At 52.0% G+C, this 15,157-nt stretch overlaps 1 protein-coding gene across 2 annotated transcripts in view; it reads left to right on the forward strand.

The window, feature by feature from the left end:
• Positions 1 to 15,157, forward strand: part of PABPC1 (poly(A) binding protein cytoplasmic 1) — a 486,449-nt gene that overhangs the window by 285,149 nt on the left and 186,143 nt on the right. The gene's annotated exons all lie outside the window — the stretch shown is intronic.

Below are 15,157 nucleotides of genomic sequence, written 5' to 3' on the forward strand. Positions count from 1 at the left end.
ACCCAGTCAAAAGGTCAGGGCTAGATCCAACACCGTTTTTTAGCTCATTGCACCATCCCAGTTTCAGAACCTGGCTGTATGCAAATTAGTCTGTTCCTGTCCCAGTGCATGATGGGAACAGGGCAAACCAAACTACAAAAGCCAATTCTTACACTGGGAAGGAAACAAGCTTCCGGGGACCGGTTTCTGGCATTACAGCCGTCTTCGGCCCGGCTTGCTTGAATCCTGATGGTGCAATGAGCAAGGGACTCATGTCTGAGTATACCCTTCCACGCTTAGGGTGGACAAAAATATTTACAACAAGGGGTGGTGAGGGACAGAGTCTCTGAATTAAGCAGAATACTCTCACCCAGTCAAAAGATCAGGGCTAGATCCAACACCGTTTTTTAGCTCATTGCACCATCCCAGTTTCAGAACCTGGCTGTATGCAAATTAGTCTGTTCCTGTCCCAGTGCATGATGGGAACAGGGCAAACCAAACTACAAAAGCCAATTCTTACACTGGGAAGGAAACAAGCTTCCGGGGACCGGTTTCTGGCATTACAGCCGTCTTCGGCCCGGCTTGCTTGAATCCTGATGGTGCAATGAGCAAGGGACTCATGTCTGAGTATACCCTTCCACGCTTAGGGTGGACAAAAATATTTACAACAAGGGGTGGTGAGGGACAGAGTCTCTGAATTAAGCAGAATACTCTCACCCAGTCAAAAGATCAGGGCTAGATCCAACACCGTTTTTTAGCTCATTGCACCATCCCAGTTTCAGAACCTGGCTGTATGCAAATTAGTCTGTTCCTGTCCCAGTGCATGATGGGAACAGGGCAAACCAAACTACAAAAGCCAATTCTTACACTGGGAAGGAAACAAGCTTCCGGGGACCGGTTTCTGGCATTACAGCCGTCTTCAGCCCGGCTTGCTTGAATCCTGATGGTGCAATGAGCAAGGGACTCATGTCTGAGTATACCCTTCCACGCTTAGGGTGGACAAAAATATATTACATTATTTTGTCCACCCTAAGCGTGGAAGGGTATACTCAGATGTGAGTCCCTTGCTCATTGCACCATCAGGATTCAAGCAAGCCGGGCCGAAGACGCCTGAAATGGCAGAAACCGGTCCCCGGAAGCTTGTTTCCTTCCCAGTGTAAGAATTGGCTTTTGTAGTCTGGTCTGCCCTGTTCCCATGATGCACTGGGCCAGGGACAGACTAATTTGCATACAGCCAGGTTCTGAAACTGGGATGGTGCAATGAGCTAAAAAACGGTGTTGGATCGAGCCCTGATCTCTTGACTGGGTGAGAGTACTCTGCTTAATTCAGAGACTCTGTCCATCACCACCCCTTGTTGTAAATTATTTTGTCCACCCTAAGCGTGGAAGGGTATACTCAGATGTGAGTCCCTTGCTCATTGCACCATCAGGATTCAAGCAAGCCGGGCCGAAGACGCCTGAAATGGCAGAAACCGGTCCCCGGAAGCTTGTTTCCTTCCCAGTGTAAGAATTGGCTTTTGTAGTCTGGTCTGCCCTGTTCCCATGATGCACTGGGCCAGGGACAGACTAATTTGCATACAGCCAGGTTCTGAAACTGGGATGGTGCAATGAGCTAAAAAACGGTGTTGGATCTAGCCCTGATCTCTTGACTGGGTGAGAGTACTCTGCTTAATTCAGAGACTCTGTCCATCACCACCCCTTGTTGTAAATTATTGTGGGTAAAAGGCAGCGGCGCCCCAGCCGCCTCCGCCCCCCACCCCGACCGCCACCGGGCGGACGGTCCCGCTCTCTGCCGCAGGCCCAAAACTCGAGGCCCCAGCTCCAGCGCACGAACAGGCCCGAAGGCTGCGGCCGCACCCCGACCCAGGAGCCCACGGAGGACCAGCGGCAAGCGCGAGTGCCAACACCCAGCGGGCTGCGGGACAGAGGCCCGGCAGAAGAGCGCCGCGCCGCACTCACCGATCGCACCGGCGCAGAGAGGGAAGATGGCGCCGAGGTCCGGATGGCCTCGGTTCCCCTCCGCCGTAGACACCACTCAGGACGCTCCCGTGGCCTCCGGAGCCACCCAGTTGGTCAGGACGATTTCCACATTCGGATCGTCAGCAATGTGGGGTCCAGCAGCGGCGGGTTACATGATTTTAGTCGCCGTCGGGAGCCCGCATGGAAGAGCTTCACTCAGAGGCAGCCATCCCGATCGCCTCCGTGGCCACGCCCCATCTCAAATTCATTACTTGAAAGACTTCGCTGCTATTGGCCCTCACTTCCTCACGTCGAGTGGGTGACATTCAAGCGTATACTACTAAACCGCCTTTTCTTCAGTTCACAAAGGACTCTGTTATGCTTCGCACCAATCCGGCCTTTATGCCATCGGATTTCCACCTCCATGAACCAGTCATCTTAAAAACGTTTTTTTTCCTAATCATCAATCATCAGCAGAGAGAGCACTACATTCCTTAGATATTAAAAGATGCCTCAAATGTTATCTGCATAGAACGGCTAATATCTGTAAAACTGATCCACTTTTTGTGCCCTACGGACTGATGCGAAAAGGGCATCCAGTCACCAAACAAACTATTGCACGCTGGATATCTACAGCAATTGCATTTTGCCATCAGCAAGCGGGAAAACCGCTTACTGCAGCTGTTCGAGCGCAGTCTACCAGAAAAGTTTCTTCTTTTACTGCGTTATTTGCTGGTGTGCCTCTTCAACACATCTGCAGAGCTGCAACATGGTCCGATTCAGAAAAGGGGTTGGTGATGAACAGAGTGTCTGAATTAAGCAGACCACTCTTACCCAGTCCAAAGATCAGGGCTTGATCCATCACCGTTATTTAGCTCACTGCCCCATCCCAGCTCAGAACCTGGCTATATGCAAATTAGTCTGTCCCTGGCCCAGTGCATCATGGGAACAGGGCAGACCAAACTACCAAGCCAATTCTTCACCAGAAAGGAGACAAGCTTCCGGGGACCGGTTTCTGCCATTTCAGGCGTCGTCGGCCCGGCTTGCTTGAATCCTGATGGAGCAGTGAGCAAGGGACTCATGTCTGAGTATACCCTTCCACGCTTATGGTGGACAAAATGATTCAGAAAAGGGGGTTTGTTGCCAGTCTCTCCTCCGGATCAAGACTGCTCCAGCACGACGAGAACCGGCTTCCCTGGCACCTCTGACCTCAACCTACATCATCAGCCCAGCTGTGATCCGTGGGTGCGACGAGACCTCGAGGGACCGGCCATCTTCAGAACTGCACGACGCTTGTCCAGCACGACCACCGAGTGACCCTCGACTGAGTGCTTTGGAGTAAGAGAAGCCCCGACCCTGAGCAGCTCCAGCACCGAAGTTCAGCTCCCCTGCATCCACGAGATCTGCGTGGTGCCCTTCTGCTTTTTGCTGCTCACCGCGTTGTCCAGGTCACTTGCCCGTTGGCTAGTGACCCTCTGACGACGAACTCTAACGACAAACACCGCTGGTCTGGTTGCTCCAGACTGGCCCTTGCTTCCCTCCTTCAGAGAAGCACCCTGGACCCTCCTGGTCCACTCAAGACGCCATTTTAGGTCCACCGCGTGGGCCTTGCATTTGCCAAGACTTGTTGCCCAATCCTGGGTCCAGCGACGTCGACAGCAAGTACCTTCGTGGGACAGCTCACACCTCCATCCTGGTCGCCGACAACGCCTCCTGGTCCGAGAGACTGCAGAGCCCAGCAGCGCCCACTCACCTGGCTGAGGTGACTTCGTCCGGTGCCATCCTGGTGCCCACCTAAATCACTGGCTAGTGATTCAGAATTTGGTCCCCTCTGCTTACAGGTTTCTTCTTCCCTGATCCAGGCTTGGATCACCACGAACTCCTTCACTGGCCGCCTGCCAGCAACTTCTTTCTTCAGGCTCCTGGATCTTCAACGAGGGTTTCCGACGCAACTTGAACCCTATGCAGCCGCAGCCCCTGGGCTAGGTAAACTGAGTACTCCGGTGCTCCAGCATAGTCCAACACCCTAAGTGTTCGGATCCACCCTTGTTTTCGACCCACCTAGTCGGGTTCGCCCGAGAACAGTAACTTTGTAAAGTGCTAGTATCCATAGACTTGTTCCCGCATTACGCGTGAGAGTTCCCACTCTGCACACGGCGTCCCTAGGCCTCCTGCTTCTAATCCAAGGGTTTAGCATTGTAGGCCTAGCGTTTCTACAGTCTAGAAAAGTATTACTTACCTGCTAGTAACTTCGCATTCCACTTCTTGTGTATATGGTTTTTCGTGCCCCTCGGGCATTTGTGTAAATTGTGCGACTTTCAGTAATTCTTTAAGAGTTTTGTTGTGTGCTTAGCTCCCTGTCTCATAAAGAGCCAGGGTAGTCCTGTTATAAATAAATATACTTTATTTTTGATTACTTGTGTGGTGTCCTTTCACTTGGTGTTCAAGGGGTAATGTGATGGTAAAACAGCTGGCTTAACACGCCCTCTAGAGTCTTAGCCTTAGACTGCTCGTATCCATGCTACTAGGATAGCTGGTCTATAAGGTTGACTTACAACCAATCATCAATAAGGGTTGTTTTGACTGATACATAGTGATCACTAGAATAGTGAGCACTGCATATCAGGCCAACTTCTCACACACTTCACCACCAATCCTACCTGTAGAGATACATGTGTAAGCAGACATGCCTGAAGATAATCTGGACGGTGGTCCAGGCAGACAAGACATGATTCTTAGATCCGATGAAAGTGGCACAAGGCACTGTAATAATTACCCACCTTTCAGAACCTGCCATCAATAAAAAAAGGGGACCATTATGCCACCCAGAGCCATCTAGTCCCAGCGTAGCAGCATGGCTCTTAAGGACATAGAATGTGGATGCCTGGGGCATTGAAGTTGGAAGCCAGAAAACCCACAATGTATACATGCTGTACAGCCAAGTAGAACAGATTCATCCACTGGTGTAGGAAGGAAAGTGTTGCGCAACTTAACAGGGGAGACAACCATTATTGGGTACCAAACACACAACCTAGATGCAGGTCTATCATCCAGATCCTTCAAAGTACACTTATCTGCAATTGTGAGGTACACTAGAAGTAGTACAGGAAAAAGCCTCTTTACTACACTAATCATCAAGTTGTTGAAAAAAATTGCATCGCTAACGTTTGCGCCTACGTGAAACTTAACTTGGTCCTAATTAGGTTCCCATTCAAGCTCATGCACAAAACAGGACTCAAGCGTATGACCATGAAAACAGCATTGCTCTTTGCCATAACTTTACTACAGTCAGTGAATTACAAACACTCACCATACTGGAATCGTAACTACGGATACTCAAGGACTAGGTGACCATGAGGACCAACCTTCAGTTCCTACCATAAGTGATCTTTTTTTTGTTTGAATATGTTTATTGCATTTTTGTCATATCACAACCATACACATATGAATAAATTGAATAATTATGCCGTAGTACAATAGACGAGGCTGTGGCCACTGCAGATGCCCATATACATAAAGGAATACAATTGTGAAGAGCAACTGTGAAGCAAGTGAGTCGATATGGTACGTCAACATCATTAGCTACTGGCATAACAAAAAAAGAAGGAAATATTGAATTGCGTGGTTCATGAGAAAGCAAATGTCGTTCCCAAATATCCCATCAGAAAATTGTTCAGTTCGAAGCATAGACTATGCCGTGGCAGTATTTCAAAGTAGGCTGTTTATATTGGCAATACAATATGTATCCAAAGCTTTAGTACAAAAACTAACAAATGTTAAGAACAATCTGAAAAGGTGTTTAAACTAGAGACTGGGCGATGTGCAATAGCAGGAGTGTGTGTGTGTTTGACGTTCTGGGTCAGGCGGGTAGGGACAGGCATGTACCATGCTATGCCAACAACGAGGATCTAGTCACAAGACCCACCAAGTGCGCAGCAGAGGGGGGGGGGGAAAGGGGGCCCGGGAGATGGAGGGGGAGCGCAAGGGGGGAGGCACTAGCGCTTAAACAATGCCACTCTGTATGCACACCTGATGGTAGGCTGTTAGGGTGCTATCCCAGTCGAGAGCTATGGGATACATGCGGAGCCCCGCTGTCTCCTCACTATGGAGCACTGCACTTTCCGCCCTTGCCCAATTGTCAAGCGAATTACGCCACTGGATCGGTTGGGGGGGGGGTATGTTATTCTTCCAGCGCTTGGTGATGAGGCGCTTTGCAGTGATCAGCCCCAGGTCCCAGAATCTCTCACGAACTTCTGTCTGTTTCGTTCTTCTGAACAACCCCAGCAGGCATGCTTCCCATGTACACGGCAGGCTGCCTCCCGTCGCTTTTGTTAAGGTATCTGACACTGTAGCCCAGTAGGAGTGTGGAGAGGGGCATGCCCAGAGTGCATGTAAGAGTGGTGCATCTACAAGTCCGCATCTGGGGCACGCTGATGTTGTTAACCCGAAGTATCTATTGATCTTGTCAGGGGATAGATAGGCACGGTGCACAATGTAATATTGTATAACTTTAAATCGGGCATTGCGTGGTATGTGCAATGTTCCAGCTAGTATCTGTGCCCATTCCCTGTCCGTCCAGTCCCGGCTTCTGTCAGCAGTCCATCTGTCTCGCAGTCGCTGTGACGAGAATTGTGTGTGCGCATGTAGTGCCTGGGCGAGCCAATGTACCACGTGAGAGCCGTTCCCCATCACGTGTAGATATTGAATTAGGAGATGTCGGAGGCTCCTCCATTAGTGCACCCCAGGCTCGCGTCAGTGTGTGGAGAAGCGTCGCATGTGTCAGAAATTGTCCGGCCGATAGGCCCGTGCTGTCCGCTAGTGCTGCAAAAGGTAGCAGGGCGCCATCTTCAAACAAGTCACCCAGGCTCTCTAAATCAACTGCTGTCCAGCTGCTCAACGCGTGTTCTGTTTTGCAGCGTGAATCTTTCTGGATTCACTATGCTGTGCATTATTCCGCGGTCTTGTGGTTGGGTCCGGATTCGTAGTCTTTTCTTTGTTTTTTTTTTTTTTTTTCTTTGCCCAGGTGGGCGTCGGCGTCACACCCCCTTTGGGTGTATTTCCGGTGACGTCGGCATGCTTCCTGCGGAAGCTCCCACTCTTGGGCGCCATCTTCAGATTCTTTTTTTCCGCGGTCGGGTCTGGATCGTTCCCGTTTGGGCTCCAGACATTTTTGGAGAAAGAAGAAAGAAAATACAGAAAAGACGAGGAGAAGTCATCTGAAGACTCCAGGGGACTTCACCGACGAAAGACAAGCAAAGATAAGGCGTTTTCCATCCAGATCTTCGACGACCGTCGACGAACACGCGACCAGAGAGGCCCTGGACGCTCGAGGATGGACAACACGCCGTTCAAGTTCTGCCGTAACTGCCACCACAAGTACGCGCAGAAGGACCAGCACCCGGTATGCAACCTTTGCCTACCGGTGGACCACGAAAGCGGAGACTGCAACGCCTGTTCCGCCTTCACCCCGAAGACCCTTCGTGTGAGAGAGAGGCAGAGGGTAGCACACGCCGCCCTGCAGGGGAAGGCCCCGACCCCGTCGCTCTACGAGCTGGGGATGTCCTCCGAGGAAGAAGACAACGCTGCCGCCGAAGACGACAGCTACACGGTCGTAGAGACCGATTACACGAAGACTTCTGACAAGGTAGGAGACTCTTCGGCCCCCAAGAACCCGAGAGACTCTGAGTCTCGAAAAATCGAGGGCAAGACCCCGAAAGCGCCGACGCCAAAAAAGGCGGCGTCCGCGACTACTCCCAGGCCCAGCGGATCCTCAGAGAAGGAGTCCCCGGCGCCGAGAGCTGCTGATCAGCAGAAGACGTCGAAAATCGTCCCCGAAAAGGATCGATCGACGAGGGAGAAAGACCCGAAACTGTCGACGACGACCAGAGACCCGATATCCGGTTCGACGTCGAAAACTTCGACTCCGAGAGGCACGGCGACGAGCCATCCGTCGAAGAGAGCGGCGGAACCATCCGACGCGGAACACGCGGCCGAGATGGAAAAGAAAAGAAGGCGCCTCGAGGCAGAAATGGAGAACTTCATGCAGCGGAAAAAAGATTTCGACGCAAGGATGAAGGCCTTCACGATCCCTCACAAGACCAAGCCACCAGTGCTGGAGGCGGTCGAGGAGGAAGAAGAAGAGGTCGCCGAAGTCACCGAGCAAGACCAGGACGTCGAGGTGTTCGACGACCAGGAGGAGTACGAGAATCCCCACGAGAGCTACAGCTATGGGGAGGAAGATGAGGGCAGGACAGACACAGAGTCGGCGCCCTATGACCTTCAGGAGGTAGATTACATCGATGTCGACACCGACAGCCCGGAGGAGGTGGTCGACACCTACCCCTCGAGGCCCTCGCCGCCGGACGACATCGGGGCCTACAACGCGGTGATACAATCTGCCGCAGCAGCTTTCAAGCTCAAGCTCGACGAAGAGAAGCAGAAAGCAGACTTCCTTCTGGAAACATTGCTCCCAACACAAACGAGGAGCCAGTTCCTCCCGATGCTCGAGAGCGTCTTGGCTCAGGGGAAGGAAGCTTTCAGGGAGCCCGCAACATGCAAGGCAGTAACTCCCAGAACTGAGAAGAAGTACAAGCATGCCGCAAAGGACCCGGCCTACATTCAGGGCACGGTCTCCGCAGACTCCATTATCACGGCCACAGCAAGGAGGAGGGCTAACGTACCCACTACCTCGGGCCCGCCACCGGATAAAGAGAGCAAAAGGATGGATCTGGTGGGCAGAAGGATCGAACGGAATGCCGCGACCCACTGGCGCATGGCTAATTCCAACGCCCTGGTAAACAGACACATGTACCAAATCATGGAGGGACTGGGGCAGTTGGTGAAGGACTTGCCCCAGGATGCCAAGCAGAAAGCCGAAAAGCTAATTGAAGAGGGGAAGAATGCTGCAAATTCTTGCCTTAAGACGGCCCTGGATGGGGCAGACACCGCCAGCAGGCTCATGATGATGGGCGTCACGGAAAGGAGACACGCCTGGCTCAGGATATCCGGTTTCAAACCGGAGGTGCAACACAGCATCCTGAACACACCATTCAACGGCAGTACGCTTTTCGGACAAACAGTTGATGAGCAACTCAGCCAACTTAAGAAGGATAACGAAACAGCAAGATCCATGGGAGCATTGCAGTTCAGAGGGAACAAGAGGGGCACCCCGTCACGGAGGCCCGGCGGGAGAGGCGGAAACCAGCCAGGTACATCACACCAGGCTTTCCAGCAAACGCACCAGGCAGACTCGCAGGGTCAGCAGGGCCATCAGAAACAGCCCTGGCAGTACCAACAAAGAGGCCAGTCCTTTCGAGGGAGAAATGGACGGGGACAAAATAGAAGAGGGGGCCAGCAGCCCACCTCCAAGTGACTTCAAAAAAATCCGTGTGCCCACCCACAAAAAAGATCCCAGGGGGCAGCACGTACAGATGGGTCAAGACAAACTAGACACCTACGACCACAGGACACCAGTGGGAGGAAGATTAAGATTCCACCTCCAGGAGTGGAGAGGAATCACATCAGACAAATGGATCCTCAACATTATCCAATTCGGATACTGCATAGAGTTGGAGGCGAGGCCAACAAACAGAAAACCAAGAAGAAAGCCGCTAGCAAGCAAGCAGCTGCAGTGCCTTCAGGAAGAAGCAAAAGAACTCCTGCAGAAGCAGGCCATAGAAAGGGTACCCTTCAAGGAAAGAAACACAGGAGTATACTCAACATACTTCCTGGTACCAAAAGTAGACGAGACAATGAGGCCCATTCTCGATTTACGGTTCGTGAACAAATTCATAAGAACGCAAAAATTCAAAATGACCTCCCTGCAAGAGGTGCTCCCACAGTTGCAGACCGGGGACTTCATGGTCACTATAGACCTCAAAGACGCATACCTGCACATCCCAATGAACAGGAAGCACAAGCACATGCTCAGGTTCACCGTCGGAGAAAGCCACTACCAGTTCACGACACTGGCCTTCGGTCTAAAATCGGCACCAAGAGTTTTCACAAAGTGCCTCGCAGCAGTCGCAGCGCACCTAAGAAGGCAGGGAATACATGTATACCCTTACCTGGACGACTGGCTGGTGAAAGCAAACTCATACCAGAAATGCAAGCTGCACGCACATACAGTGACCAGCACGCTCATAAACCTGGGGTTCTCCATCCATTGGAAGAAATCATCAATGGAGCCGGAACAAGTGAAGATCTTCCTGGGAGCACAGATCAACACCTTACAGGGCAAGGTGTTCCCCAGCGAGAAGAGGGCGAGGGCGCTGGTGAAGGAAACTCGCCTCTACCGGAAGGGACAAGCTCGGACAGTGAGGACGGCGAGCAAGATCATGGGGATGATGGCATCATGCATCCACCTGGTACCGAATGTACGACTCCACATGAGACCCATTCAAGAATGGCTACAGGAGCAATGGTCACAAGCTACAGGCAGTTGGGAGGATCTAGTGGTTGTAACGCACGCAGTGCAGAAGGAGATGACATGGTGGACCATGGAGAACATAGCAAGGGGAAAGCCTCTAACGCCCCCAACGCCAACAGTGACCATCACCACAGACGCATCCCTGAAGGGATGGGGCGCTCACATGGAGGAGCTCAAGGTGAGGGGACTGTGGACACCGACGGATGCCACAAAGCACATCAATTACTTAGAATTGAAGACAATCTTCCTTGCACTGAAGGCCTTTCAAACAAGACTGTACAAGCACAGGGTATTGATACAAACAGACAACACCACTGCGATGTTCTACATCAACAAGCAGGGGGGCACACAGTCCGCACCGCTTTCAACGCTGGCGCAGGAGATATGGAGATGGGCCATCCCTCTCAAGATAGACCTGCTAGCCATACACCTACCAGGGAAGGACAACATACAAGCCGATTGGCTCAGCAGGCAGACATCGGCATCCCACGAGTGGGAGCTCAATGCTCAGGAGACAAGATACCTGTTCGACAGGTGGGGGACACCATCGGTGGACCTGTTTGCCACACGCCAGAATGCAAAATGCCAAAACTTCGCATCCAGGCAGCCCGAGGAGGGGACACTGGGGAATGCCCTATGGATAGATTGGTCAAGGACATTTGCCTACGCCTTTCCCCCGATACCACTGATGCACAGAGTACTGAGCAAGTGCAGAGCGAGCAACATGACACTGATACTGGTCGCACCGCAGTGGGCGAGGCAGACCTGGTACTCGCAGATCATGGAGATGACACAGTGTGCACCCCACAGATTCAGCAGGAGGAAAGATCTACTGTCCATGCAGAACGGAGAGGTACTGCATCCAGAGCCAGAGAGCATGAGCCTAGTAGCGTGGCTCCTGAGGACATAGAGTTCGCACATTTGAGACTACCAGAAAGCACCCTGAGGGTACTTCGGGAGGCACGAAGGCCCAGCACTCGAAAGTGCTACGTTGCGAAATGGAAAAGATTCACAATATGGTGCAGACAGGAAAGACTCCACAATAAGATGAAGAGGGACTCCACAGTGCTAAGGTACCTGACGCACTTACTGGAGAAGAACCTTAGCTCATCCTCGTTAAGAGTTCACTTGGCAGCGATAGTAGCCTACACAAGGGGAGAAACGTGCAGGAGCTTCTTCACATCACAGGTGGTGAAGAGATTCCTAGAAGGAGCGAAAAGGATCGCACCACCCAAGCGGGTGCCGCCACCTGCATGGAACTTGAACACAGTCCTAACGGAACTCATGAAAGAGCCCTTTGAACCACTTCACAAGGCCTCCCTAAAGATGCTAACTATGAAAACAGCCTTCCTGGTTGCGATAACGTCCTTACGCAGAGTAAGCGAGCTTCAAGCGCTGACGCTACAAGAACCATACATACAAATACACAACGATAGAGTTGTGATGAGGACTGACCCACACTTCATGCCGAAGGTGGTATCCAATTTTCACATGAACCAGTCTATACAGATACCGAGTTTTTTCCAAAAACCCACAACCAGCGCAGAGAGAGCTCTGCACACCCTGGACGCCAGAAGGGCAGTCATGCACTACATTGAAAGGACAAAGGGGCACAGGAAAACGAAACAGTTTTTTGTGTCCTTCGCAAACAGCTTCATGGGCAAAGCAGTAACCAAAAGGACCATTGCACGATGGATCGCACAAACAATCCAACTCTGCCACAAACGGGCAGGACAGGAACTGGCTGAGGGGACACGTGCCCACTCCACCAGGAAGAAGGGCGCTACAATAGCCTTCCTGGCTAACACACCCATAGAGGACATATGCCTGGCGGCAACATGGGCTTCGGTGCACACGTTCACGAAGCACTACTGTGTGGACATACAAATGAACAAGGAAGCTCAAGTGGGACAGAAGGTGCTACAGCACATATTCAACACCCAACGCTCATCTTCCACCCAGCCGCCACAGAGATGAGAAACCGCTACAAAATCTATGCACAGCATAGTGAATCCAGAAAGATTCACGCTGCAAAACGAATAGTTTTCTTACCTGTCGGTGTAGTTTTGCAGCTTGAAGATCTTTCTGGATTCACTAGCGAACCCACCCACCTCCGCCAGAAAGATGAGGCTGGAGAGAGAAGAGGTGGTTAACTAAAGAATAGACTTTGAAAATACAAAGCGGTAAATACAAACTAAGAAGAACATTGCCATTACTTCGGAAACGAAAGAAACACGGAAAAAAAGAACCCGAAGATGGCGCCCAAGAGTGGGAGCTTCCGCAGGAAGCATGCCGACGTCACCGGAAATACACCCAAAGGGGGTGTGACGCCGACGCCCACCTGGGCAAAGAAAAAAAAAAAAAAAAACAAAGAAAAGACTACGAATCCGGACCCAACCACAAGACCGCGGAATAATGCACAGCATAGTGAATCCAGAAAGATCTTCAAGCTGCAAAACTACACCGACAGGTAAGAAAACTATTCGTTAGTGCATCCCCCCCCCCCACCCCCCCTCCCAAGGTGTTCCCAGTACTGGTAAATTAGGGGCGTATGGCTTGGTAACACCTGTGAGTTTGACTCCTCACGTAGCATTTCCTCGCCACCGCGAGGTGTAGTTGATCAGGGCAGCGGGCCGTAGTTAAGGGGTGAAATAACGTGTGTATTTGCGAGGTCGTCATAACCTCGTCAACCGTGGCCGTATCTCCCAACTTTTTTCCAGTTAGCCAATAAGTGACCCATTGCAACTGCGCTGCTATATAATAAAGTTCATGGTTTGGGACCGACAACCCACCGCACTCCGTCGCAGCATACAGAGTCTTCAACGCGACTCTGGGGCGCCCTTTGTTCCAGATCAGGCATCTGGTTAGGGTTTCCAGTTCTCGAAAAATGCGAGTAGGTACGTATATCGGCAGGTTTGCGTAAAAGTACAACAACCGAGGGAGAGCGACCATTTTAGCCAGCGTAATGTGACTGGGGACATTCAAAGGAAGAGAATTCCAAAAGGTCACTTGGGTTGTGAGCGACGAGATTGTTCTCGTGAGATTACCGTCCAGGAGGACAGCGAAGTCGCGATAGACTTGAATTCCTAGATATCTGAATGTGGTCGGATACCAAAGGAGTCGTTCACCTGTTACTGTAATGTCACATTCCGGGGTGTCTGTAGCGAAAGAATACACCCCTGATTTCGCCCAGTTGACACGAAGTCCTGACACGTCTCCAAAAGTATTAAAAATGTCCGTGAGTGCGCACGGAAAACGGGTCAGGTCTCTGACGTAAATCAGTTAATCGTCCGCATACAGTGACACCGAGTGTACCCAGTCAGCTAGGGGGATATCCCACTCCGTGCCAGATGCACGCAACTTCGCAGCCAATGGCTCCATCATCAGTGCAAAAATCAGGGGAGAGAGGGGGCAACCCGGTCTGGTACCTCTTCGGACACGGACCGGGTCAGAGAAGAGTCTGCCTGTGCGTACACGTGCGACAGGGTCGGAGTAAAGGAGTTCCACCATTCGTAGGTAAGCTTCACCCAACTCAAATTTCCCTAGTACCTGCATGAGGTAGGGCCATTCCACTGAATTGAATGCTCTTTCTAGATCCAGTATCACACAACCTGAGCGCGGCCACCTGGACACCGCTAGGCTCTGCCAACGGAACAGCCACCTGATGTTATATGACGTACTGCGGGTGGGTCCAAAACCGTTTTGGTCGGCGTGCACTAGCGTGGGGACCAGAGGCGCCAGCCTCTGAGCCAATACAGACGCTAGTATCTTGTAGTCCGTGTTAAGGAGAGCAAGCGGTCTGTAGGATCCCATATTGAGCCCGTCTCTACCAGGCTTCAGTAGCGATATCACATTCGCCTCATTAAGTGTGGGTGGGAGAGTGGCATCCTCTATCGCCGCCCAAACATCGCCCAAAGTTCGGGGACGAGAATGGTAGAATAGACCTTGTAAAACTCCACGGGCAAGCCATCTGGGCCCGGGGTCTTACCGTTGGAGAGTGAGAAGATGACATTTTGAATTTCCTCTGCCGCAAGCGGCGCGCCCAGTTCGTCTCGTTGCGCATTGGTGGCAGTCGGTAGCTGCAGGTCCGTTTCAGGTACGCAGACCCGGGCAGGCAGGCTGCCCCGGTTCCTGGCGGGCAAGAAAGACGACCCGCAGGCCCCCACACAGCGAGTCCCAGGCTCAACACAGCTGCAGGGGATCCGCGATCAACCCTCCTCACAGTAGTCAGCTGGGGGGTGATCACACTGCGTCTCCGCAGGCCCCTCCCGTGGTCTCAGGTATGGGCTCCGGCGCTAGTGGATGTCCGTCGTAAGCTCCGAAAACACCATCCTCCGTCACAAGGCCCAGTTGGCCAGCCGGGTACCCGACCTCAAGTGCTTCTCCGCGCCGGCCGGAAGCGTCCGTAGGCGGGGCAAGCAGTGTCTCACACCGTCGGGGCAGTTTCGGCAGGAGCTAGTATCCCCAAACATTGGCAGCCGGCAGTTGGGTGCTTGAAGTACATTCGCCGTCAATTGAAGGACAGTACGGGCAATTTTGGCGGAGAAATGGCCTGTGGTAGGGGAGCCTCTTGCGGAGCTCTACCCAGGCATGTCCACCACCATTGCGTGCTCAGCCACGCCCCCCTACCAAAAGTGATCTTGTGTCCACGTCAGCCAGTCCACACAACTGCAGCCTACTTCCAACAGCCAATGCCAAAGGCAGAGAAAGCACTACACACACTGATACCCCTTGAGAACAGTAAAGCATTGCATAGAAGAAACAAAGTGGTGCACGGAAGCATAGCCAATG

This window comes from Lissotriton helveticus, chromosome 4_1 (assembly GCF_964261635.1).
Source record: "Lissotriton helveticus chromosome 4_1, aLisHel1.1, whole genome shotgun sequence".
In the NCBI taxonomy this organism is placed as follows: Eukaryota; Metazoa; Chordata; class Amphibia; order Caudata; family Salamandridae; genus Lissotriton; species Lissotriton helveticus.